Source organism: Phacochoerus africanus, chromosome 13 (assembly GCF_016906955.1).
Source record: "Phacochoerus africanus isolate WHEZ1 chromosome 13, ROS_Pafr_v1, whole genome shotgun sequence".
Taxonomy (NCBI): Eukaryota; Metazoa; Chordata; class Mammalia; order Artiodactyla; family Suidae; genus Phacochoerus; species Phacochoerus africanus.
This window is the reverse complement of record NC_062556.1, coordinates 3,020,141-3,043,820: the sequence shown is the minus strand read 5'-3', so window position 1 is coordinate 3,043,820 and position 23,680 is coordinate 3,020,141. Positions and strand designations below refer to the sequence as shown.

General features: G+C 52.4%; 1 long non-coding RNA gene across 1 annotated transcript in view; it reads left to right on the top strand.

Moving 5' to 3' along the window:
• Positions 1-23,161, top strand: part of LOC125113599 (uncharacterized) — a 29,252-nt gene extending 6,091 nt beyond the window's left edge. Inside the window, exon 2 of the long non-coding RNA XR_007131511.1 lies at positions 22,403-23,161. This is a non-coding gene — a long non-coding RNA (uncharacterized LOC125113599). The remainder of the gene's footprint in view (positions 1-22,402) is intronic.
• The last annotated feature ends 519 nt before the right edge of the window (positions 23,162-23,680 follow it).

The following is a 23,680-nucleotide window of genomic DNA, read 5'->3' as shown; positions in this document are numbered from 1 at the left end:
TCTTATCTCAGCCAGCGGCCTTTTCGAGTTTTATCTCCTTGGAGGTGCCTTGAAGTCCCACATGAAGTCTCATACTATGTACTGCCTGTGTAGCATGATACCTCTAATAAAAATGAAATAATACTGAAAAGACAGGGAGGCATAGATGTGACAGCCTTCGTAGCTTTGAGGATAAGCTGGGCAGGCTGTGCTCTGCGTGGCAGTGCCATGCTTATTCTACCAAGATATGCCAGGCACAGCATTTCAGACGGTGGTAGGGAGCCAGAAGGGCTTGAAGGTTTTCTCGGAGGCGCTGAACATCTAACAAGGTTGGAACTGAAATGTGTCACAAAGACTCCAATTGTTGAAGTGCTGTGGTCAGCCGATATTGGGAGCAGGGGGAAGCCTCCTGGTCTGGTGGCCGCTGCCTGGCCCTTGGCTGGACTACCCAGAACCTGCTTCGTAAAGGCAGGAATCCACATGAGGCTTCAGGACGGCCCAAGAAGGTTCCAGAGGCTCCTGCCGTAGGTTTCTGTTCACTGTCAGAATCTCAGAGGACTTTGCTGTCTCCTTGACCAGCTCCATCCTGCCTCTTAGAAAAGGTAGAACACGGCTGCTCGCTTTTTCACAAGGAATAGCTTGTCATTTGCTATTTTAACAGGCCACGTCTCAGCTCTTTGGGGCGAGGTGAACGGAAATTCCATCCATGGGGAGGGGTGTGTTTCTATCCCAGTCCCAGGAACAACCCCCTCACCATCCTGAGTTGTGGGGTTGTTATCTCTGTCTTCACCAAACTTCCCTGCGTCCTGAGCATCCTGGCCACGTCTAGTCGCAAGGCCCTGGACTAGATGAACTGTCCTCGCTGAGGAATGTGTAACCACATACTCAGGGCAGTGTTTTCAAGGAACAGCAAAGGCTTTCGAAATATTCTTTTTGGGGGCGGGATCCAGCAGCTTTTCACGACGGGTGGTTTCAGAAACAGGTTCTTGGGTGGAACAGCCATTGTTACCCCAGCCGAGAAAGGAAGCCTACTTCTCAGAGTGAGGCAGCCTTAATTAGCGAGGGGACTGACGCCAGGGCCTGGCATTTGAAGTCAGCCTTGAGCATTAGAGCAGGTTCCTGGAGGGCAGGGCTATATATTTGCCCATCTGATTCAAGCCAGACGTTTGTCTCACCGGTCAGTTGTGCCAGTCAGCTGGCACGGACCCAGGAGGCAGGCTGGTCTGTTCAACGGCTGCTTCTGTAACACCTTTTAATTAAAATCTCACCTCGGAGGCACTCCCCCAACTTAGGAGAAAAGCCAACACAAATGTATGCAGAGTGAGGAAAAACTACGGTTCACGGCTGCTCGTGACTCCCCAGGTGTGGGTACAGTGCAGAACCCTTCCCTCCCCTGTGCTGCTGGAGGTCATGACCTTGATGCGGCTTGAAAGTCCCCAGGCTTTCAGTCAAGTGTCTGTCATCCCTCACCATCTCCTCCAGGCCTGAGAAGACATGTCCCGGGCTCCTCTTCTTCTAGTTCAGGGTAAACAGACGTGAAGGCATGAGGCACAATTAAAGGCTCTGTCCTGCCCACCGTCATGGCCGTGCACGAGCCACCAGGAACAGCTCCTCGAGGGGGGCTCAGCGGCCAGAGATCTGCACCCCGTTGCTCGCTCTGGCTGCTCAGATGCAGACCTCCGTCAGGTTCCCGCCACTCCCGCCCGAGCCTGGCCCTTCCCTGCTTTTCCAGTGAGGACGCTCAAGAAATCCTCTTGAACGTGTTTAAACCAGGCTGAGTGTGGCCACAGCATGTGAAGCCTTTCTGCTCCTGGCGCAGCTGCGTCAGGATCCGAAGGAGATACAGGAGGGACGCGGCGGGGGCAGCGGGAGAGAGAGCCGTTCTACACCCTTCTCAGCATCCGCAGAGCTGCCAAGTCCTTGGCAAGCCGCAGGAAGGCTGCCGGGGTGTTTGTTTCAAGCACAGAAGGGCATGTAGGCAGTAAAAGAACAGGAGGAGTCCGTGTGGCGGCCACAGCAGGGCAGAGAGGAGAAAACCACGGGTCCAGACCCAAGGTGGTGGCAGGAGGCGGCACGGTGACACCGGGTCCTGACCCGGAGATGGAGGGAGAACATGCACATGGCGGCTGGGAAGGCGACCCCGGATGCAGGCCGGTCCCCTGGCTTATTCCCCAGACGCCCCACGCTCCTCCGGCTCACCCGCCGGGGCCCAGCGCCCCCTCCTCAGGAGCAGCAGCGACGGGGGCCGGAGGGTTGGGGGGAGGGGGCGGGGAACCTCTCCTTCCGCTGTTCGCACTTCCGGTTGGCGCAGTGCATTCTGGTGTAGGCAGGCGGGGCTGCAGGTGATTTTTCGCCCAGCCCTGCATCCTCTGCTCCTTTAGGTACCACGGGCCGGCCGGGGGCCTCGCTTTCTATCCCCATTTTCTAAGGGGAGACTGAATTCGAAGCAAAGGAAATGCATTTTCGTCGCAGCGGCAAGATCAGGGCAACCGCGGATTTTATTTGGAGCCAAGGCATTAGAGGAGGGTGGGAGGCCTGGGAGCAGGTTTTGCCTCTAATAGTTAACCCACGTCCAGCCAGCCTGATTCCCCAGTTATGTGTAAGAGGAGGAGCTTGACTAGGTGATTTTTAAGGTCCCTAGTGTTCCGGAATTCTGCTCTTTCCTAAACTGGCATGTGTCATCTCTAAGGAGCCCCAGTGCTTGTCAGGTCCCCATTCCTTGCCTTTTATCCACGAGCCTCCTCGGGTCCCCATGAGGCTGTGATCACGGATGATGTTACCCCATGTCCACATGCAAGGCTGGGCAAGTCCCCCCAGGATATAGGTTTAGAGGTGAGCATTGATTGCTTTTCCTTGACTTCTTTTGTTTTATGCCTTTGCAAAAATAAAGTTGCCTCCAGATGCGCTTGGTTTCCAGGTGGGTCTCGGCTGTGACATCTTAGCTGTGAGAAACCCCCAGGCCACCTGTCAGTCTTACTGCCATAAGAATGTCATGGACTTTTGAGATTGTTAATCTGTGATACCCTTTTTTTTTTTTTTTTGGTCCTCCTTGTCTTTTTAGGGCCACACCGTCAGCATATGGAGGTTTCGAGGCTAGGGGTTGAATCGGAGCTCTAGCTGTCAGCCTATACCACAGCCCCAGCAACGCGGGATCTGGGCTGTGTCTGCAACCTACACCACAGCTCACAGCAACACTGGATCCATAACCCACTGAGGGAGGCCAGGGATTGAACCCGCATCCTCATGGTTCCCAGTTGAATTCGTTTCTGATGCACCATGATGGGAACTCCTATTCTGTGACATCTTAAGAAGGAGAGCTTCACAGGATGCAGCCCCTGCCAAGTGCCTGTCCTTTCTTTTAACTGGATACATGGAAGCATCTCCTTGGGGTGAATGCCAGCCTGTAGGAAGTGAAGCTCCATTCCTGGGCGTTTTACACTACATAGGAAATCCTAAAGAATGAATTTGGGTAGTTTGGATTTATATTTTAAATGAACAAAGGAATCCAACTGAATGAAACCTACACTCTGAATCTTAGTGAAACTTGATCTTTTCGTTTCAAGAATTTATCATTTGGGGTCTTATTTATCAAATTTCTTTGTCACGGCCATGTCTCTGTTTAGATAGTAAATGTGATGTTTCCAGAAATGTTTTCCCTTTGTAATTATATATTTATTTACTTCAAAAGGAAAAAGAGGAGTTCCCATTGCTCACTGGAAATGAGCCTGACAAGTATCCGTGAAGATGTGGGTTCGATCCCTGGCCCTGCTCAGTGGGTTAAGGATCTGGCGTGGTTGTGAGCTGTTGTCTACGTCACAGACGTGGATCAGAGCTGGTGTTGGTGTGACTGTGGTATAGGCTGGCATCTGTAGCTTCAACTCAACCCCTAGCCTGGAAACTTCCATGTGCTGTGGCTGCAGCCCTAAAAAGCAAAAACAGAACAAAACAAACAAAACAAAAAACAAAGAAAAATCCACACAAACATTTCCTAAAAGCTTCCAATTAGGCAAATCTTGGGAAAACTGCATATTATGGTCGGAGATGCATATTAATGTTTGGTTTATAAGAACGTCTCATCCACACGAGAAGTAGGTACAGTCTTCTCTTTGAAAACGTTTCTGCCCACAATCCAAGCAGTGGGTCCCTACGTCCTTTCCCTGGCTCCATGGAGATCTTTAAAGGGAACTCCAGCTCTGTGCTTTGCTTACTTTCTCATCAAAGGTAACTAATTCCATCTCACATGTGTTCCAACCAGACAGTAGCATTCTGTAGTATTTCACAAACCAAGGGACGGAGAAATGGGAGTTCCTGCTGTGGGGCAGTGGGTTAAGAATCTGCCTGAGGCAGCTTGGGTCCCTGTGAAGGCTGAAGGGTTCCATCCAGCCTGGCACAGTGGGTTAAGGGTCCAGCATGGCTTCAGCTGAAGCATAGGTTGCAGTTGCAGCTGAGATTCAGTCTCTGGCCCCGGAACTTCCATATGCCATGAGTGTGGCCATTAAAAAAACAAAGAGGAGTTCCTGCCATGGCTCATCGGAAACGATCTGACTAGCATCCATTAGGACGCAGGTTTGATCGCTGGTCTTGCTCAGTGGGTTAAGGATCCAGTGTTGCCATGAGCTGTGGTGTAGGTCACAGATGCAGCTCACATCTGGTGGTGTTGTGGCTGTGGTGTTGGCTGGCAGCTACAGATTCAATTCAACCCTAGCCTGGGAACATCCATATGCTGCAGAGGTGGTCCTAAAAAGCCAAAAAAAGGAGAAATAAAAATTCCAACTATGTTGGTTGCAGTTTTGAGAAATTTGCTTGGATATACTTAATTCTTAATACAAAAGTATGTCTTTGGGAGTTCCCATTGTGGCTCAGTGAGTTAAGAACCTGACATAGTGTCCGTTAGGAAGTGGGTTCGATCCCCGGCCTCACTCAGTGGGTCAAGGATCTGGCATTGCTGCAAGTTGTGCTGTAGGTCACATATGTGGCTTGGACCCATTGTTGCTATGGCTGTGGTGTAGGCTGGCAGCTGCAGATTCGATTCAACCTCTAGCCTGGGAACTTCCATATGCTGCAGCTGTGGCCATAAAAAGAATAGGAAAGTGTTAAGACTTTTGTTTTATTTAAGGGAAGTAACATTCACGACCACTGCGAACCAGACACTGATATCTTTATGGTCTTTGGAGCTGTTGTTATTTTTGTGTTCGGGGTTAGTTACACGAGGCCTGGAGAAGTTATATCAGCTGTGCAGGACACGCGGAATAAATGGCAATGCCGAAGACATTTTAAAAATTAAAAAAAAAAAATGGCAAATCTGTTGTCCAATCTCAGAAAAAAAAAACCAGAAAACAAATTCCTGTTTGGCTCTTAAATTTGTATGTGACTTGAAAGCAAGAAACCGTATTATCTCTAAGCTCTCCGTGTGTTTTTGTGGGATGAAAGATAGTTTGGAATCACGCGAAAATCTGCTGTTCCGCTGATGGTGGGAATATATTTCTGGGGTAAAGTTTAAGCACTTCTATCATTAAATATTGTAGTAATCACTATTAGCTCTGGGAATTGGCCCGAACAGATCATTCTTCCCGCAGTGTTGTGTTCAGCCAGCTGAGGCCATCAGCCACTGAAGGAGGCATTTCTTCCCCTAGAAGCCGTGATTTGACCAGTAAGAATTTGGTTATGCAATGAAGTATTGGCAAAGTAGGAGATAAAACTCTGGATTTGGAACGTTTGGTAGTTTGATGCTGTAAAGTATAAACAGCCCCCCTCCCCACATGATAAGTAACAGCTGTACAAATTTTAATTTCAAATTGGCTGATCTTCAAAGCTACACTGCAAAGCAGACATTACGATAGGCAGATGATTAGCAAGAAAAATTCAAATGCCACCAGCACTGAGAACCTGTTTTATTTATTTATCTATTTAGGGTCGAACCTGCGGCATATGGAGGTTCCCAGGCTAGGGGTGGAATCAGAGCTACAGCTGCCAGCCTCCACCACAGCCACAGCAGTGCGGGGTCCGAGCAGCGTCTGCGACCTACCGCACAGCTCAAGGCAACGCCAGATCCTGAACCCACTGAGGGAGGCCAGGGATCAAACCTGCATCCTCAGGGGTACTAGTTGGGTTCTTAACCTGCTGAGCCACGATGGGAACTCCCTAGGTCTTCTATTTTTATTTAGTCATATATTTCAGAGATTATTCCCTGCCAGTACCTAAAGTGCTTCTTCATTCTTTTATTTCTATCAGGGTAAACTGTGCATAACGTGACACTTGTGCAGCCATCCCCACCATCCATCCTTAGAATTTGCTCATCTTCCCAAACTCATACTCCGAATGCATTAAATAATAACTCCCCTCCCCCAGCCCCTGGTAACCACCATTCTGTTTGTGACTCTAAGAACTTGCCTTTTCTAGCTATGTCAAAATAGGTAGATTCATACCAATGTTAGCCTTTTGTGTCTGGCTTGTTTCTCTTAGCGTGATGTCCTCGAGGGTTATCTATGTTTCAGATAGCAGGCTTTCACTTCCTTTTAATGGGTGAATAATATTCCATTATATGTGTCTATCCCCATTTGCTTTAGCCACTCATCTGTCAGTGGAGTTTTGCATTGTTTCCAATTTTTTCAATTCTTTTTAAGGGCTGCATAGTATTCTGCTCTGTGGCTGTAACATAGTATATAAACCCATTCCCTGTTGATGAAGTTTACTTTATTGCCATGCTTCCGGGAAAGAAATACACATGCTTCAGCCATTTCACACAGGCGTGTGAATATCTAGGAAACAAATTTCTTGAAATGGATTTGCGGAAACAAAATGTTACAGGCATGATACATTTTGGGCTGTTGCTGACTCATCCTCCATGGACCTTGTCCCCATTTGCTCTTCCCTTGAAGACTCCCTGCCTCCCAACCTCCTCACTGACACAGTGTCACCAAACTTGATCTTTGCTCACCTCCCGGTGGAAAATGCTGTCTGTACAGTGGTATTTCTCTTATGTAGAGTAAACTCTGAGTGTGTCAGGGCCATTGGTTTTTTTGCCAGTGGGGCTCTCTTCCTTTCCTTTGTTCATGTCTCAATGGGGCTGCTGAGGTTTTTTCCTCCCTCTTCTCTGTATTGGCTGTTGTTGAAAAATTTGCTTTTGTTTGGCATCCTCACCGCAGCCTGGGGGAGGCTTTTGGAACTCAGCTGTGAAGCGGGAGCTTTGTCTAAGAATAGTGAAACCTGCTTTTCCACACCATCGACCAACTTCTGGCTCCATGACAGTAACTTTCATTAAGGGGACAGACCATCTGACGCTGTAGGATGCTTTATGGAAGCAGTTCTATTCCGGAGAAAGATTTTGAGAATGTTATAAAAATTTCTACTCTCGCAACATATTTTAATGTTATTTAGGACTTATTCATCTTTCAGAAGGTGAGTGTACAAACACAAGATAAATAAACAGCTTGGGGATGTATTAAAAAAAAAACCCCAAATAGCATATTGTTAAATTTGCAAAGCCTTGGGTACCCCAAACTCAGCATCCCTTACATCCCGTGACCCTCCTTGGTCCCTGTGTCTCCCACCTGATTGTCCCTCTCTCTTTCACGACCAGTATATCGTCAGCCCATCCCGTCTATCACACGTCCCTCCAGTGTGTCATCTGTGAGAAATCCTATGTTTGCAAAAGGTCGTCCCTGAATTGGGACTTTGAGTCAGATCGGGATGCAGAACAGTGCGTATGAGAAAGGCCACAGTTGAGGCAAATGCAGCGTCTATACCTGCAACACCCAGGGTGGTGGGGTCCCCTCTATGGGTGGGCAGAATGCACCAGAATGCGTGTGTCTGTGTATGCACATGTATACATAAACATACATTTGTGTACATGCTCACACACACATAAGTATGCATGACAGAATGTACCAGAATCTATACATAGACCTCCTCATCCAAAATAATTTTAATATAACTTATAGAGGGGGGGTTGCTGTTGTGGCTCAGCAGTAAGAAACCCGACTAGCATCTAGGAGCTCGCAGGTTCAATCCCTGGCCTCACTCAGTGGGTTTAAGTGTCTGGCGTTGCCGTGAGCTGTGGTGTAGGTCACAGGCGCGGCTTGGATCCTGTGTTGCTGTGGCTGTGGTGTAGGCCGGGGGCTGCAGCTCCGATTTGACCCCTAGCCTGGGAACTTCCATATGCTGCGGGTACAGCCCTAACAAGAAGAAGAAAAAGAAGCTTCATATAATTTATAAATTAATAAATCAATGTGTACAGGGATTGCACAGTTTTAGATGTTTTCCGTATCGGGAGATGTTATTGTAAAGGCGTGTGGCCATTTGTCTTGCTGGGTGGTGCCCTCAAAGTGCAGGTGACGGTAGAGTCATTTAGTGTTTTATGTGCAGACGTTTCAAGGGAAAAGACAGCAAGACATTGTCTGGACCACGATGCCCAGATATTGGGTTAAACGTTATTCTGGGCATTGCTAGGAGTGAGTTTCTGGGTGAGAGGAATATGTGCAGTGGTGGGCTGGGTGAAGCAGACAGCCCTGCCCAAGGTGGGGGCCTCCTCCAACCCCCACAACCTGAGAAAGGCGTGAATAGACAGGCTGAGCGTCTTCCAGCCAGACGTCGGTCCGCTCTTGCCTTTGGACTTGGACTCGAACTAAAGCACCAGCCCTCGTGGGTCTTCAGCCTGCCGTCGACGTGCCGACCTCCACGGCTGTGGGCCTGTTCCTTATGACGTATCTCTAGCCATCACCTCTTCTGCTTCCCCAGGGACACGGCCCCTGGGCCTCCTGTCATCTGCAGCTGAGCCGAGCTCCTGGGCCCTGGCTGCCTGCACAACCACCAGGGCTTAGGTTCCGCAACCAGAGATTCTCACATAGTTGGCATTTTTTCAGACGCTCCCCTAGTGGTACGGGTGCAAATTCTGGCATCGCAGGTGTCAGTAGCATGATGTGTCAGCACGGGGACGGCGCCCCCATCACAAGTGTGGCCTCAGGGTGGTGGGTGTGCAGGACGGGGGAGGACACAGCCACTTGAGTGACGGTGACACACCCTCCCACCTGGTGCTGGGTGAGGGGGATTGGACCTGGTTCCGGGCTGGGAGCTGCAGGCAGGAGAAGGGGGCTGAGAGGCTGCCGCCTTGCATGACCTTACCTAATTCACAGAGCCTCCGCTTATCCCTCTGTATAATGGAGAGATTACAGACAGAACCTGCCTCCTGGACTTGTGGCGAAGATTTGGTTAACCCGTAAAAGGTGTTGAGAGTGGCCATGAATTGTCACCTGCACAGACCCCAGAGCTCTTAGTTACTGTCACTGAGACGTCAGTCTCCTTCGTGTACCTGTGTACCTGCCCCAGTGTGCGTTCTGGCCACGCCTGCCTTTCTGACCGCGGCTGCTTCTTCACTGTCTGGGTTGGGTCAGGTCTTTGTCTGTGTTCTCAGGTCCCACGGGCCGAGCCAGGAAGTCCATCTTAGACCTAAGCCGACTGTGGATGTCTCTGCTCTGAACCAGTCTGCGTTCATTTTTTAAAAACTGAGGTGCACTTGACTCACAATGTTGCATGAATTTCTGCTGTACAGCAAAGTGGTTCATTTATGCATGGATTTACGTGACTTTTTATGTCTTCTGTGTTCGTTTGTAAAGAGCAGTTTTCCAGGGTATCCTCGTCTGGTTATATTTCTCGCTTTTGCTCATGTTGCGTACTGACCCTCTGTGATGCGCTGTCACCTGCGCTTTTGGGTTGGGCTGGGAACACAGAAAAGAAGCGGTTTAAAGAGTCAGCAACCTGAGTTGTGCACGCAGGGGTGAAAGGTGCCAGTGCAGCCCCTGGGGCAGCTCCAGGTCCTGTGCCTGCTGCCTCGTACCCGCAGGACCACAGCTGTGGCCTCACACGGAGGGACAGAGCATCCTGCGGCCCGTTCGGTGACCTCACAGTCCAAGACTGAGGTTTTCTAGGGACAAACTACCTTTTTATTGATGGTTTTTGTAGGTCCTCTGCTAACTAGTCTGTGACCCGTGGAAGAGGGGTTAACTAGCATGCTATTATTTTCATCGAGGTGTGTATAGAGTCAAATGTATTCCCTTGTCAGCGCGTTGATGACAATAAGCCCTGCCTGCAAATAAGAGATAAGACCCCCCCACCCCAGGAAGGCTGGCTTCTCCTAGATGCCACGTGCTTGATGCCAGATTCTGCCAGTGACACTCTCAGCCATGGGGACAGACAGACAAGGCAGCCAGCATCCCCACTCCCCACAGACCTCCTGCGGTGCCTGCCTGGACCACAGGTTTAAACCCACAAGGCTGAGACCAACAAGCTGTACGCCTGAAACTGACACGACTTGGTAAATCAACTCTACGCCGTTACATTTATTTTCAAAAAGAAAGAATTTACCCAGAAATGCCCATCTTTTGGCAAGAAGAAGAGAAACCAGCTGGACTTCTGTCTCAAGGCGCTTTTTCTTTCTTTTTTTTCTTCTTGTTGTCTTTTGTCTTTTTAGGGCTGCACTTGCGGCATATGGAGGTTCCCAGGCTAGGGAGCATCGGAGCTGCAGCTTCCAGCCTACACCACAGCCACACAGCAGTGCCAGTTCGGAGCCGAGTCTATGACCTACACCACAGCTCACAGCAACGCCAGATTCCCTAACCCACTGAGCGAGGCCAGGGACTGAACCCACAACCTCATGGTCCTAGTCGGATTCGTTAACCACTGAGCCACGACGGGAACTCCTGAGCCAGAATGGGAACTCTGGGCTGCTGGGCATTTGGTATTGTGCAGAATATATAGGTCACTTGGGGAAGATGTGATATCGTAGCGCAGGCTGGGAGCAGGAAAGAGGAAGCTCCTGGGGGAAAGTGTGCAGAAGCTGCTAAGATCGTCATGTTTCATCATTGAACCTAAGCGGATGTGAGGATTCTTTTCTTTTTTTCCTTTAAATTATACGCATGTATTTTATGCATTTTTAGTAGGCGGTCTATTTTAGTAGGCGCGCACACACACACACACTCACACACACGACAGTGAGTTAGGAGACTTGGGCTTTAGTCCCAGCTTGGCCCCTCATAAGCTGAGCAGCTTTGGGCAAACCTTTTCTTGGTCCAACACATGTTTTCTAAGTCGTGAGGTCCCCGTGCTGGGCTAGGCGCTGGACCGCAGGGCTGATCGAAAGTGGTTGTGATTCGTGCCTTGATGAGCTGATCCTTCAGTGGCCGAGGTAACCACTGGTCACATAGGAAACATAGGCCCGGGTGTGCTGTGGCGGAGAAGGACCTCGTGCTGGGAGCAGACGCAACAGGGAGCCTGACCTGCTCTAGGGCGGGAGAAGCTCTCACCGAGAAGGCGAGAGAGTCGGGGCTCCTGAGGCATGAGTAGGAGTTTAACCCAGCCACTGCAGATGGAAAAGCAGAGCCCGTGCTGGAGGAGTCGGATGCAGGAACCGCCTGCAGCGTTTGCAGGTCTGCTCAGGTCTCTGACCAGGAAGGAGCTCTGGAGGGCACCGGCCAGGAAGGCCTTCCTTCAATGTGACCTGTAAGCCAAGGGCAGAGTCACGACACAGTGCATGATTTGAGAGACATGTTCAAGGACCTGGACTTGGCTGGGATCTGGAGCCGTAGAGACACAGGCGGGGTTTGAAGAATTAACCCTGTGCTTCTGGTGTGTGGGAATATGATTTACCGAAATAGGAAATCTGGGGTTTCTGTTTGGTTTTGTCCAGGTTGGTAGCAGAGGATATAAAAGAACAGAGTTAGCTTTTATTTTTATTTATGGCCTCACCTGCAGCATATGGAAGTTCCCCAGCCAGCGATTGAACCCGAGTCCCCAAAGCCACCAGAGCCGCTGCGGAGACCCCACCAGATCCTTAACTGCTGTGCCATAGCGGGAACTCCCAGATTGAGGTTTTAGCAATGTTAGATTTTGGAGTTCCTGTCGTGGCGCAGCGGAAACGAATCCGACTAGGAACCATGAGGTTGCGGGTTCGAACCCTGGCCTCGCTCAGTGGGTTAAGGATCCAGCGCTGCTGTGAACTGTGGTGTAGGTTGCAGACGTGGCTTGGATCCCACGTTGCTGTGGTGTAGGCCAGTGTCTCCAGTTCTGATGTGATTCCTCACCTGGGAACCTCCATGTGCCACAGGTATGGCCCTAAAAAGCAAAAAAAGAAAAGAAAAAAAAAGGAATGTTAGATTTAGACCGTCTTTAAATTTTTAAAATTTATTTAACATTTAATATAATTTTCAAAGTTCACTTTCCATTTACAGTTATTTTAAAATAGAGGCTCTGTTCCCCCGAGTTGCACAGCACAGCTTGGGCCTCTCTCACACCCTAATAAGATGTACAGGGTCGTTTTGCTCTGCCGTTAAAGATGTCAAGAAATTGGGAGTTCCCGTGGTGGCGCAGTGGTTAACGAATCCGACTAGGAACCAGGAGGTTGCGGGTTCGGTTCCTGCCCTTGCTCGGTGGGTTAACGATGCGGCGTTGCCGTGAGCTGTGGTGTAGGTTGCAGACGTGGCTCAGATCCTGTGTTGCTGTGGCTCTGGTGTAGGCTGGTGGCTACAGCTCCAATCGACCCCTAGCCTGGGAACCTCCACATGCCACGGGAGCGGCCCAAGAAATGGCAAAAAAAAAAAAAAAAAAAAAAAAGATGTCAAGAAATTAGAGTTCCTGTCATGGCCCAGTGGTTAATGAATCCGCCTAGGAACCATGAGGTTTCGGGTTCGATCCCTGGCCTTGCTCTGTGGGTTAAGGATCTGGCGTTGCCATGAGCTGTGGTGTAGGTTGAAGACGCGGCTCGGATCCCACGTTGCTGTGGCTGTGGTGTAGGCTGGCGGCTGCAGCTCCAATTCCACCCCTAGCCTGGGAACCTCCATGTGCTGCAGGAGTGGCCCTAGAAATGGCAAAAAGACAAAAAAAAAAAAAAAAAAAGGATGTCAAGAAACCAGTTAAAATCAGGGACCTGCAGGGAGAGCTCTGGATTCGAGCTGTAAATTTGGGACTAGATGGTGTGTTGGCAGCTCTAGCAAAGGGCTACAAACACCCTTATGGCTTCAACAGCGCACAGGAACTGTCTCAGTCCTGGAGATGCTGAGGTCAAGCTGCGGGCCAGCCGATTCCTTCCAAGGCCCTGGGGGAGGGGCTGTCCCAGCTCCCAGCTTCTCCCTGCGTCTCCTCAGCTTCCCTCCTGCGTGTCTACCAGGTTCCCCTCTGCATAAGGACACAGTGGTACTGGGGAAAGGCCCGTCCTGGGGACCTCATCTTACTCTGATGACCTGGAGACTGCGTGCAGACAAGGTCACGTCCCCAGGTGCTGGGGTTTAGGGCCCACATTTGGGGGGACACCGTTCAACCCTGAGATGGCGGGGGGGGGGGGGGGGGGGGGGGAGCTGTGAGGCAGGTGAGCTCACCTGGGGGTGGAGCGGGGTGTGACAAGCCTGGAAGAGCTGCCGCAGGCAGGGCCAGATGGAGATGGAGCTGGCTAGGCAAAGTGGGTGGTCCCGGAAGCAGTGCAGCTCAGTAATCTTCCTTTTCTGACCCTGGGGGTGAACACAGAAAATTGCTGTTGCTTCTGCTTCTGGTGATGCTCCCGTGAGCTCAGGCCAGGCCTGTGTAGGCAGATCCGGGTACCCAAGGCCATGGGCTTCATCTTTAAAACTACAGCCTCTGCACAGTTATTCAAAATCCTGTTTGTCCGGTACTATGTCGTCCTGTTTGTGGCATTTCCCCGCCCTGGTCTGCAAATGCAAGTCATGGAGCTCCCGTCGTGGCTCAATGGTTAACGAATCCGACTAGGAACCATGAGATTGCGGGTTCAATCCCTGGCTTTGCTTAGTGGGTTAAGGATCCGGTGCTGCCGTGATCTGTGCTGTAGGTTGCAGACGTGGCTCGAATCCCACGTTGCTGTGGCTCTGGTGCAGCCTGGTGGCTACAGCTCCAGTTCGACCCCTAGCCTGGGAATCTCCGTATGCTGTGGGAGCAGCCCAAGAAAATGGAAAAAAAACAACAACAACAACATACAAATGCAGGTCATACGTGTGTGTGCTCACACATACATGTATGAACAGAGAGGGGTATGCCTCAGACACCCAGGGCAAGAGGAATGAACTCACAGCAAGTTTCAGCAACAGAAATCTGAAGCTAAGCGTGGCTGCTCTGACCCAGTATCAAGGTCATCACTGGACCTGCGCGGTGGCAGGTGTCCAAGGAAGGGTGTGGCGAATTAGACTTTGGAAAAGATGGGCAGCCTGAATAATGAACGGGTGACACTGGAAGGACAGAGTCGTGTGTATCTTCACGGAGAGCCTGAGTCAAGCGGGAGGCATGTCTCAGGATGTGATTCTTGGGAGCCAGGAGGGGATTTTTTTTTTTAATTTATTTATTTATTTTTCTGCTGTACAGCATGGGGGCCAAGATACACTTACATGTATACATTTTTTCCTTTTTTCTCCCCCACCCTTTGTTCTGTTACAATTTAAGTGTCTAGACATAGTCAGGAAGGGATTTTGATGACAGCAACTCTCTTTGGAGAAAAACCTAGAATTAAAAAAAAGCAGCTATTCGGTTTAAAATCTTCACCATGAAATCAGCTCTCTTTATGCTCTCGTAACCATACATGCACATGTGTTGAGTTGCCTGTGGTGCATTTCAAGCAATTTTGGATGAAAGCAGAATAGAAATGATTCATGATGGGAGTTCAATCATTTTACGTTAGGCATCAGCCATTATGGACGCCGTTAGGGTCTTAAAATACTTTTGTGTTGGATGCAAATCAGGAATGTCATACAAGCTTAGAGAAATTCAAAAACGTGTGAAGAAGCGCAGTGCACACGTCTGTGTACACAACCCGCATGAAAAAGAGCCAGTACAGGTGAAAGCCCTTCTCAGGCACAAGCTCCTGCCTCCCCACTCTGTCCGTTTCGTACATTTACTGTGTGTACATGTTCGCATAAGCAACCTGTTTTACTGTCATTTTAACAGAGGGATTGACTTTTGTCATCTCCGTAATGCCTGCTGCGCAGTCCAGAGTTCTGGTCTACCCCTGAGGGCCTTCAGGGATGCGGGCTGCTCCAGGGCACCCTCCCCTCCAGGGCAGAGCTTCTTTGTCTTTGGAAAAAGGACGGCTTCCCAAAACCTCCTAAGCATCACGAACTCGTATTTTGTAAAAATCACAGAATTAAAGACAAATAATTAGGAAAATGAAATTTGGAGTTCCTGTGTGGCACAGCAGAGATGAATCCAACTGATAACCATGAGGTTGCGGGTTCGATCCCTGGCCTCGCTCAGTGGATGAAGGAAGGATCTGGCGTTGCTGTGGCTGTGGTGTAGGCTGGCAGCTGTCGCTCTGACTCAATCCCTAGCCTGGGAAGCTCCATATGCTGCAGGTGAGGCCCTAAAAAGAAAAAAAAAAAAAAAGAAAGAAAGAAAGAAAGAAAGAAAAAGGAGTTCCCATCATGGCTCAGTGGATAATGAACCCAACTGGTATCCATGAGGATGTGGGTTCGATCCATGGCCTTGCTCAGTGGCTTAAGGATCTGGATTGTCATGGCTGTGGTGTAGACTGGCAATCGTAGCTCTGATTCAACCCCTAGCCTGTGAACCTCTATATGCCGAGGGTACAGCCTTAAAAAAAAAAAAGAGAAAGAAAGAAGGAAAAGGAAAATTTAAGAAGATACACCCAATACCGCTCTTTGGCCATAACTAAACAGACCTGGGAGTGAAATGGCGAATCCTGTGTGCACAGCTTTGGAGAGATACCCTTTATTTATATCAGGGTCTCGAAGTTTCAATCATGGCAACAGATATGCTGCCTTCTTGCTGGTCAAGCTAATCCAGTTTAGGCTGGATCGACGTCCGTAAGTTCACGGGACGTGGGAGCTGGTGCCACGGCTGATTTATTTTCAGGCTGTGCTGGTCTAAGGTTTTTGTTTTCTTTCCTTTTCTCCCTTCCTCCCTCCCTTTTTCTTTCTCCTTCCTTCCTTCCTTCTTTCCTGCAGTGCCCACGACATGTGGAAGTTCCCAGGTCAGGGAGGGAACCTGCACCCCAGTGGCTACTGGAGCCACTGCAGGGACAACACTGGATCCTTCGCCTGCTGTGCCACTGGGGAGCTCCGGGGTCTTGGGTTTTTTACCCGTTGGCCACCCAGGGCTGTGGCGCTCCCCTCAGGGAAGACGATGAGGGGTCTAGGAGACGGGATGTCCCCTTTCGTGACGGTCCCTCCAGCTTTCCTCGGGACTGGCAGGGGGCCGGGTAGGTGTTGCCACAGGGCCTGGAGTCGGCCTGAGCGTCGCGTCCATCACATCAGTTCCAAGACGACTGTGTCACACGACCTGCACTCTCCCTTTGCACCGTGTCTCTCCTCCCAGTCACATTCTCCAAGGGGAGCTGCCAGCGGTCCTGCAGGGAGACAAAGCCAGGAGTAAAATGCACATGGGTACGCAGATAGCAAGCCCCCCCACCCGGAGACCCCGAGTCAGACTACAAACCCCTTCCCACCATCAGATCCCCGGCGAGAACTCAAAGCCCATCTCCTGACTTTAGCTTCTCTGTTATCATCTCGGCCCACCGGGTGCACTACAGCAACACCGGGTCCTCAACCCTCTGGCCACAGTGGGAACTCCACACCCAAGGAATCAACTGATAGGCGTTGGAGGCTGCGTCTGGCTTCCCTTTTCTATCACTGCCTTTTGCCAACGAATAAATTATCTCTGCTGACTTGCTTCAGTTTTCAAAGCTCTAAGGTTTTCTCAAAGGCGATACTCTTTCAGAACCCATGTTTGAAGAGGGCTCCACTTTGTAGGCCTCTCGAGGGGCGGAGCTCAGGGTGGGAAGCTGGCATCGGCATTTCCCCTGGGACCAAGGTGTGCTCTCTGGCAGCCCGTGTAAACTGCCCACGGCTCAAAAGTGGTTTCAGTCCTAAGTTTTTAGAGTGTTTCGTAAGTCTGGAGGGACCTACAAAACCATGCTGCTAAAAAAATGCATGTGTTCAGAGGCAAGACTCAGGGATGGCTTTGGTCCAGGGGAGCAAAGGCCACCAATGGCCTGCGGGTGGGTCCTGGGCAGGAGCCCAGACTCAGGCCGGAGAGGGAGAGTGTGTGCAGTTATAAGGTGAAGACAAGTTTAAGGGACTAGTTGGTGAAGAGAGGCAGCTCTGTAGCTTTCTTGCCTCGTGAAGGAGCACACTCGTGGGTTTTTTTTTCTTTCTTTCTTTTTAGGGCCACACCCCTGCCATATAGAAGTTCTCAGGCCAGGGGTCAAATCGGAGCTGCAGCTGCCCACCTACACCCCAGCACGGCAACGCAGGATCTGAGCCACAGATCCCAGCCTACACCACAGCTCACGACAAGGCGGATCCTGAACCCCCTTGAGCAAGGCCAGGAATCAAACCCGCATCCTCATGGATCCTCATTGGATTCTTCATCTGCCGAGCCACAGTGGGAACTCCGAATTCATGGTTGGGTCACTTTTGGAGCAGGGGCAGGGAGCCAGGGATGAGAAAGGGTTTAGTTCATGGAACTTTAAAAAAATTTTTTTCATCCTTTTTTAGAGTTTTATTGAAGTCTAGTTGATTTATGATGCCGTGACCATTTCTGCTGTTCAACAGAGTGACACACTTACACCTATAGAGAACCCTGCTCTCAAAGAGTCCCTGTGAAGCAGAACAGCTGCGAAGTGTCACGAGCAGGGTGACACAGCCTTTAGAAGGGCGTTTCCCCGGGACGGCACATTCTTGGAGGTTTGGAGACACAAGAAGTAGCGGCATAGGCATTCTTGTCGCTGGGGGAGTGGGTTCCTTGTTCTGCGCCCAGCGGCATAACTGACATTTTTTCCCTTCCTCAATAAAGACGTCCCTCCCTTGACCTTTAGAGTTGACCTTCCAGGCTGCCGAGCGCTGTTTCTGGCACACAGATCACCTGCTTCGCGTGCAGTGAGCCTGCAGGCTCGCACTCCCTTCGGGAATAGGAGATGCTCGCGCCCCTGGGCTGGGCGCCCCGCGTGGCTTGGCACTTGTGCTGCGGAGAAGCCACTGCAATTTGTGAGTCACAGCCACAGCTCCGTTAGCCCGAGATCGATCGGCCCTGGGCGTGGTGAGGTGTGTCGTCGAGGAGGGGAGGGTGAGCTCCTCGCTAGCGTCCAGCCGCGCCGTTCCCGCCCCCGGTGTCTCTGCGCCGCCACCGTCCAGTCGAAGGGGACCAGCGACTGGCTGGCACGTGAGTATCCCGGCCTTCCTGGCACCCTTAAGCCTCGCATCCATCCGGCTTCCTGGGCGGGAGAAAGTGACAGAGGTCTGTAAGTCGTCTCAATGAGCAGGCGTCAGACAAGCAGGGGGCACGTTGTCCCAGGCTGTCCCTTGTTCCACGCACTGTGGTCGTGAAGGCGGGACAGGCCAGGAGGGGCCCAGCAAGCCGCGGGGTGGGGGCCGGCGCCAGACCAGGCCAGCCCTGCCTCTACCTGCTGCCGCGACACCTGATGGTGGCAGGAATCACGATGCCTGATAACAGTGATGACGAGAGCCGCCGTGCAGTCCTGGGCTCGCAGCCCTGCCTGGTCCAGGACCGAGGGGACAGTAACCCCAGGGCGAGGGGACAGCCCTGGTCGCATCTCACGCTGAGAAGTTGAGTCTGGGGGCCGTGAGGTGGCCCCAGGAGTGCATCTGAAACCAGCTCAGCTCCTCGCACTCGGTCCTGTATCCTCAGCTCGCAGCGTGGACGATGCTCTGGGAGGGAGGGGATGGCTGTGAGCGCGTCAGGAGAGGATGGCTCTGAACACAGACACAGGCTGCCTCCATCCCTCCCAAGAGGTGGGGTCGCGCCCCCCCCCCCACTGTGTTCACCGCCCCCATCCTTACCTGTCCACCCCCCCCACCCCCCGACCTCCTGGGTCCCCTCAGCGTGAGGGCATCCGTCCCACCTGGGCTCCCAGCTGTGCCTCCTGGACCAGTCGCTTTCCTGCTTGTCCTGTAGCTGCTCTGCTGGTGTCTCACCCACCGTTAAGTGTCTTCTGCTTGTTCTGTGCTGGCCGCCCCGGGGTCCCCTGAAGCCAAGCAGTCGGGGGTGGTGGGGGGGAAGTGTTTGCTGCTGCTCCCGCTGTCTGGACACAGTTAGCCCTGCGGTTAGTAGCTGGGCCCTGCTCCCCCCAACCCTGGAGAGCTGTGTGGTCTGGGGAGGCTGGGGTTTGCATTTTAAGTTGAGGAGTAATAGTGCACCTTAGCTCACCTGTCCTTGTGGGATTCAATGGCACCTATGCTGGACCCATGGTGACACTCGTGTCATCATTGACAGTTGTCACTGTCGGTGTGCCTGGGCCTAGATGCGTCCCAAAGGGTTCCCTGAGTACCCTCAGGGGAGGCTGGCCTTGCTGCCCCGTCCCTGGGGAGCCTGGAGGCCCCGCTGCTGCTGTGAGTGTGGCTGAGGTGAGGCCAGAGCCCTGAGCACAGGAAGGATCTGGAGCCCCCGCTGCCTTGAGCCAGGTGCAGGCAGCCAGGCACAGGCACTGCCAGGCACTGCCAGGCACAGGTGGCTGGGTGCAGGCACTGCCACCAGGACCCTTAGATTGGACAACAAGAGACTGACCCTTTTTGCTTGCTGGGGTGGCTGACACGCTGGGCTCTGACTTCCCTGGGGGGACAGAGCTCCCCATCTTCAGCATTCGCCCTGGCGGGGACATCGTGACAGGGGCCTTCTCCTCTGGCCGGTCCCTCCAGGCACCTGGTCCTTCCCAGCCCTTCCCCGTCTGGGTGGCAGCCAGCAATGCCATCACAGGCCCTGCCGGGAAGGCTGGGGGGCCGGCCTCTTGCACCGACAGGTCTGGGGGGCCCTCAGGGAATCACGAGGGGCTCCCAGGCCAGAGGGCCTCCCTGGCCTCTCTGCCTTATTCCCGCCCTTGTGGCTGTGGCTGCCCACCTCCTCTTCCTGGACTGGGCGACTCACGGGGACCGGCCGGCCTTGCCTGCCACCGCGTCTGCGAAGAAACTTGGGGGTGAGAGGGTAGGGCTTTGCCTGTCCTGCGGAGCTGGCCTGTGGCCACTGCCTCTTGCCACGGGGCCCCACGGGAGCCAGGGACCCGGTCACCACAAATATGGCCAAGAAGCCAACTGTGCAGCTGGACTACGATGGAGAGTCGGTGCTGATTCAGTCACCTGCCGCCTCCATCCTGCATCCCAGCCCAACCCTCCATCCTCCATGGTGGGCACGGGGCCTCGAACCCCTCAGCAGGGAGCTTCTTCCCACTTTCCAACTGAAACACTGTTGGACTCTGAGGCCCAGAGCCGCTCGAGGACAAATCTCTCATCTGTCTTTTGTCCAAGGTCGTCCCTGGAAGGGACACGGCCTCAGATGGTCCCTGCTGGCCAGTGTCTAGGGGACCCGTAAGGGCCTCTCCTGTGTCCCCGAGACGGGTACAGAGATGACACCTGCTGGCTCTCAGCAGTGAGAGACCCAAGCGGGAAATGGACTGTCGAGGTGGGACGCTTGGCGGGAAATTGACCATCGGAGCGGGATGCTTGGCGTTGGCTTGGGTGACCAAGGTCATGGCCCTCCGATCTCCATGGCCCCCGCGGTCGACTTTCTCTGCTAGGACAAGCTGTGTCCCACTGTCTCCAAAACCAGTCCTCCGACCAGGGGCTCCAGGCTTCAGAGCAGCCCTGGGCACCGCGTGGGTCACCTGTTACAATACAGCCACGTCGCAACCCCCCACACCCAACAGCTCAGATGGTAGCATTGACTGAGCCCCTGTGGCTACAGGTTGGGCCTTGGTCCTGGCTGGGCTCACCCCAGGCTGGCACTGGCTGGCCGCTGGGGCTGCAGCTGGACCAGCACGTCCCCTCCCCCAGAGCCCCACCCGCTCTCAGGGTGACCCCAGAGGGAAAGGCCAGCAGGTCCAAGCTGTGCCGGAACTTTCCCAGCCTCTGCTGTGCCCATTGGCTCCAGCCACGGGCGGATCCTTAACCCACTGAGCGAGGCCGGGGATCGAACCTGCATCCTATTGGAGACTATGTTGGATCCTTAACCTGCTGAGCTGTGACAGCAGCTTCTGGTTATCTATTTTACACATAGTGGTGTGTATGTGTCAGTCCCAAGTTCCTCATTAATCCCTTCCTCCCTCCCCAAGTTGACTCTACTTAGAGAGAATTGCAAGTCCAGTGATGGCTTCTTCACTCAGTGAGACCCTCGTGAAGCCAGAGGCACAGCTGTGGCCCCCGACGCCCCAAGTGGGGGTGGGGCGGCGTCTTCTGATGGCACCGAGCTTGTCTAAGGATGCGCGCTTCCCGCGTCGTCCTCGGATGCGGTTACGTCCGACGACCTTGGTCTGGGTCTGCCACTCCATCCTCTGCTCGCGGCGGTTCCTCCGCTGGGACGGTCGAGGCCAGTGTGACGGCGGAGGTGCTTCTGCCCCTGGGAGCAGGCCTCCTCCAGTGATGTGGCCGGGTCACTCTTGTGCCCGGGGCTGTTCTTCTCCTCCTGTGGGGTTGTGGCTCCGCCCAGGGTCCCATGTCTGACGTCACCTGTTCCCTTTACCCGACTGCCCATCTCTCCTGGTTCTCACTAGAAGGACTAGAAAAACCCCTTCTTGGCACCTGGGAGGGAGAGTGGCACAAACTGTCCCCCGTCGTTGGGCTCAGCCCTGCCCCTTTCTGCCCACACCAGGCCAGGTCCCTGGGCTGACCTTGAGCTCCAGCCCTGTCCCCAAGCAGGCTCCATCTCCCGCTGCATGTGGCCCTCCTCCCTGCGCCCAGCCCCCACCAGCTGCCTCCAGTGTCCCTGCTCCAGAGCTTCACTGTCTCTTGTTGAGGGAGGGGCCCCAGGGGACAGGCAGCTTGTCCGGAGGCTGCAGGTCCAGCCCTAGGGGGGCAGGTCAGCCCCCACCGAGCCTGGGCCCTCGGCCCGATGACACAGATTAAATTCCGGGGGGCAGGGATCCAGCCTCCCTGGGCTCAGCAGGTAAATGGTGGGCTGGGCTCTGACCGTATTACCATCTGGCTCTGCAGCCTGTGCCCTTAACCGGCGTTCAGTGGATTGGAAACTCAGGGCTTACGGCTGTAAAATACACAGCCTCAGCCATGGAGCTGATGTGTAATCCTGGTATGTTGGGTAGAATTCAAGACCCTGAGCCATAAAAACCTGCTCCTGGAGTTCCCGGGTGGCCCAGTGGGCTAAGGATCTGATGTCCCCGCAGTGATTCAGGTGGCTGCTGTGGCGCAGGTTCTGTCCCTGGCCCGGGAACTCCCGCATGCCGTGCGTGTGGCCAAAACACAGAACCAAACAAAAACAGACAAAGAAAGAAACCACATACACAAAAAACTGCTACAAAGGCCATGAGAGCTAAGTGTGTATGTGTGTCTGTGTGTGTATTTACTCTCTCTTCCTAGACTTTTCCAGCACAGGGGGCATCTGACATTCTGGCTTAACCTCAGAGAAGCTGCTGCCGCTCGCCTGAGCACTAACCGTCCACTTTCTTCCTCTTTTCCAGAACTTGTCCTCCAGAGTCGCCAGTGCTCCGGACCTGGTAAGAGGGGCTTCCAGGCCCCGCCCCCACACCCCCCTACCACGTCCCACTTAGATTCGCGTTCTGACAGCTTCACGCTTTTCCTGACTTCAACATACCCCTTCTTCAGGCCCTGTGGGCGACATCTGCCTGTTTGAAGTTAGGCCTCCTCCGACCATAATTTTAGGCCATAAATGAAATGCCTTAATCTGCAGCATTGCCGCGAAATATTCTGCTATTGTGATCAGTTCATGCACTGGCCCACTTGGGCGTGATTTATTTTGGAAACAAAGGCAAATCAGTCACCTCACAACATGGAAAGCCAGGCATGAGAGTCTTATGTTTTCAGCTATTTCATTGTGATAAAAACCTGGGCGTGTGTGTGGTTTTTTTTGTTGTTATTGGATGAATATAAGCTTCAGGCTTAACGCATTTCAGAAGACATATCTGTGGAGATACAGAAGTATCACATATTTAATTTATATCCTGCTGCAAATGAAATTGTATTACCCACCACTTAATGGTTGTAAGGTCAAAATGTCTCTTCTGAGGGATGGATAGAAGTGCGAAAGAGGAGTTCCCGTTGTGGCTCTGTGGGTTAAGAACCTGATGCAGTGTGATCCCTGGCCTTGCTCAGTGAGTTAAGGATCCGGCACTGCCGTGGCTGTAGCACAGGCCTCCACTGTAGCTCCAATTCAGTCTCTGGCCCAGGACCTTCATATGCCGCAGGTGCAGCTGTAAAAAGAAAAAAAAAGAAAAGGAAATGTGTCTATAAGATTGTGCCTTTCATCTTAGCGTCCTTTGTAGCTGTGATTGGCCTGTTGGGTCTAACGAAGGGCTAGCAAGGAAAGACTCTAAGGAAAGCCCTTTAGGTCTTGAATGACAGAGCCTTTCACGTCGCATATTCTCCAGCTCAAGTGGGTGGCATCGTGTAGAAAGCTTTAGGTGAGCCCAACAATGTAAAATTTAGAAACTCCAACTTGAGATTTACACCGATGTGTCAAAAACGCAAAGAGGCCCGCTCCCTGACAGCCACCAATGACAATGACAGTACCCCTAATCCACCCAGCGAGCCGCTGGCTTCTTTGACCTTCAAACGGGGTCACTTACAGGTGCACCGGCGCCTTCCGTGAAACTGACATTCGTCTGCGGTTTGCTGCTGACAAGAAATAAAGAGGCTCTTTTTGGTTGTTGTTGTTCTGTATCTAGCCAACTTCATGCATGATTTTTTGGAATTTTTAATTATTTGCATTTGTGGAAAAA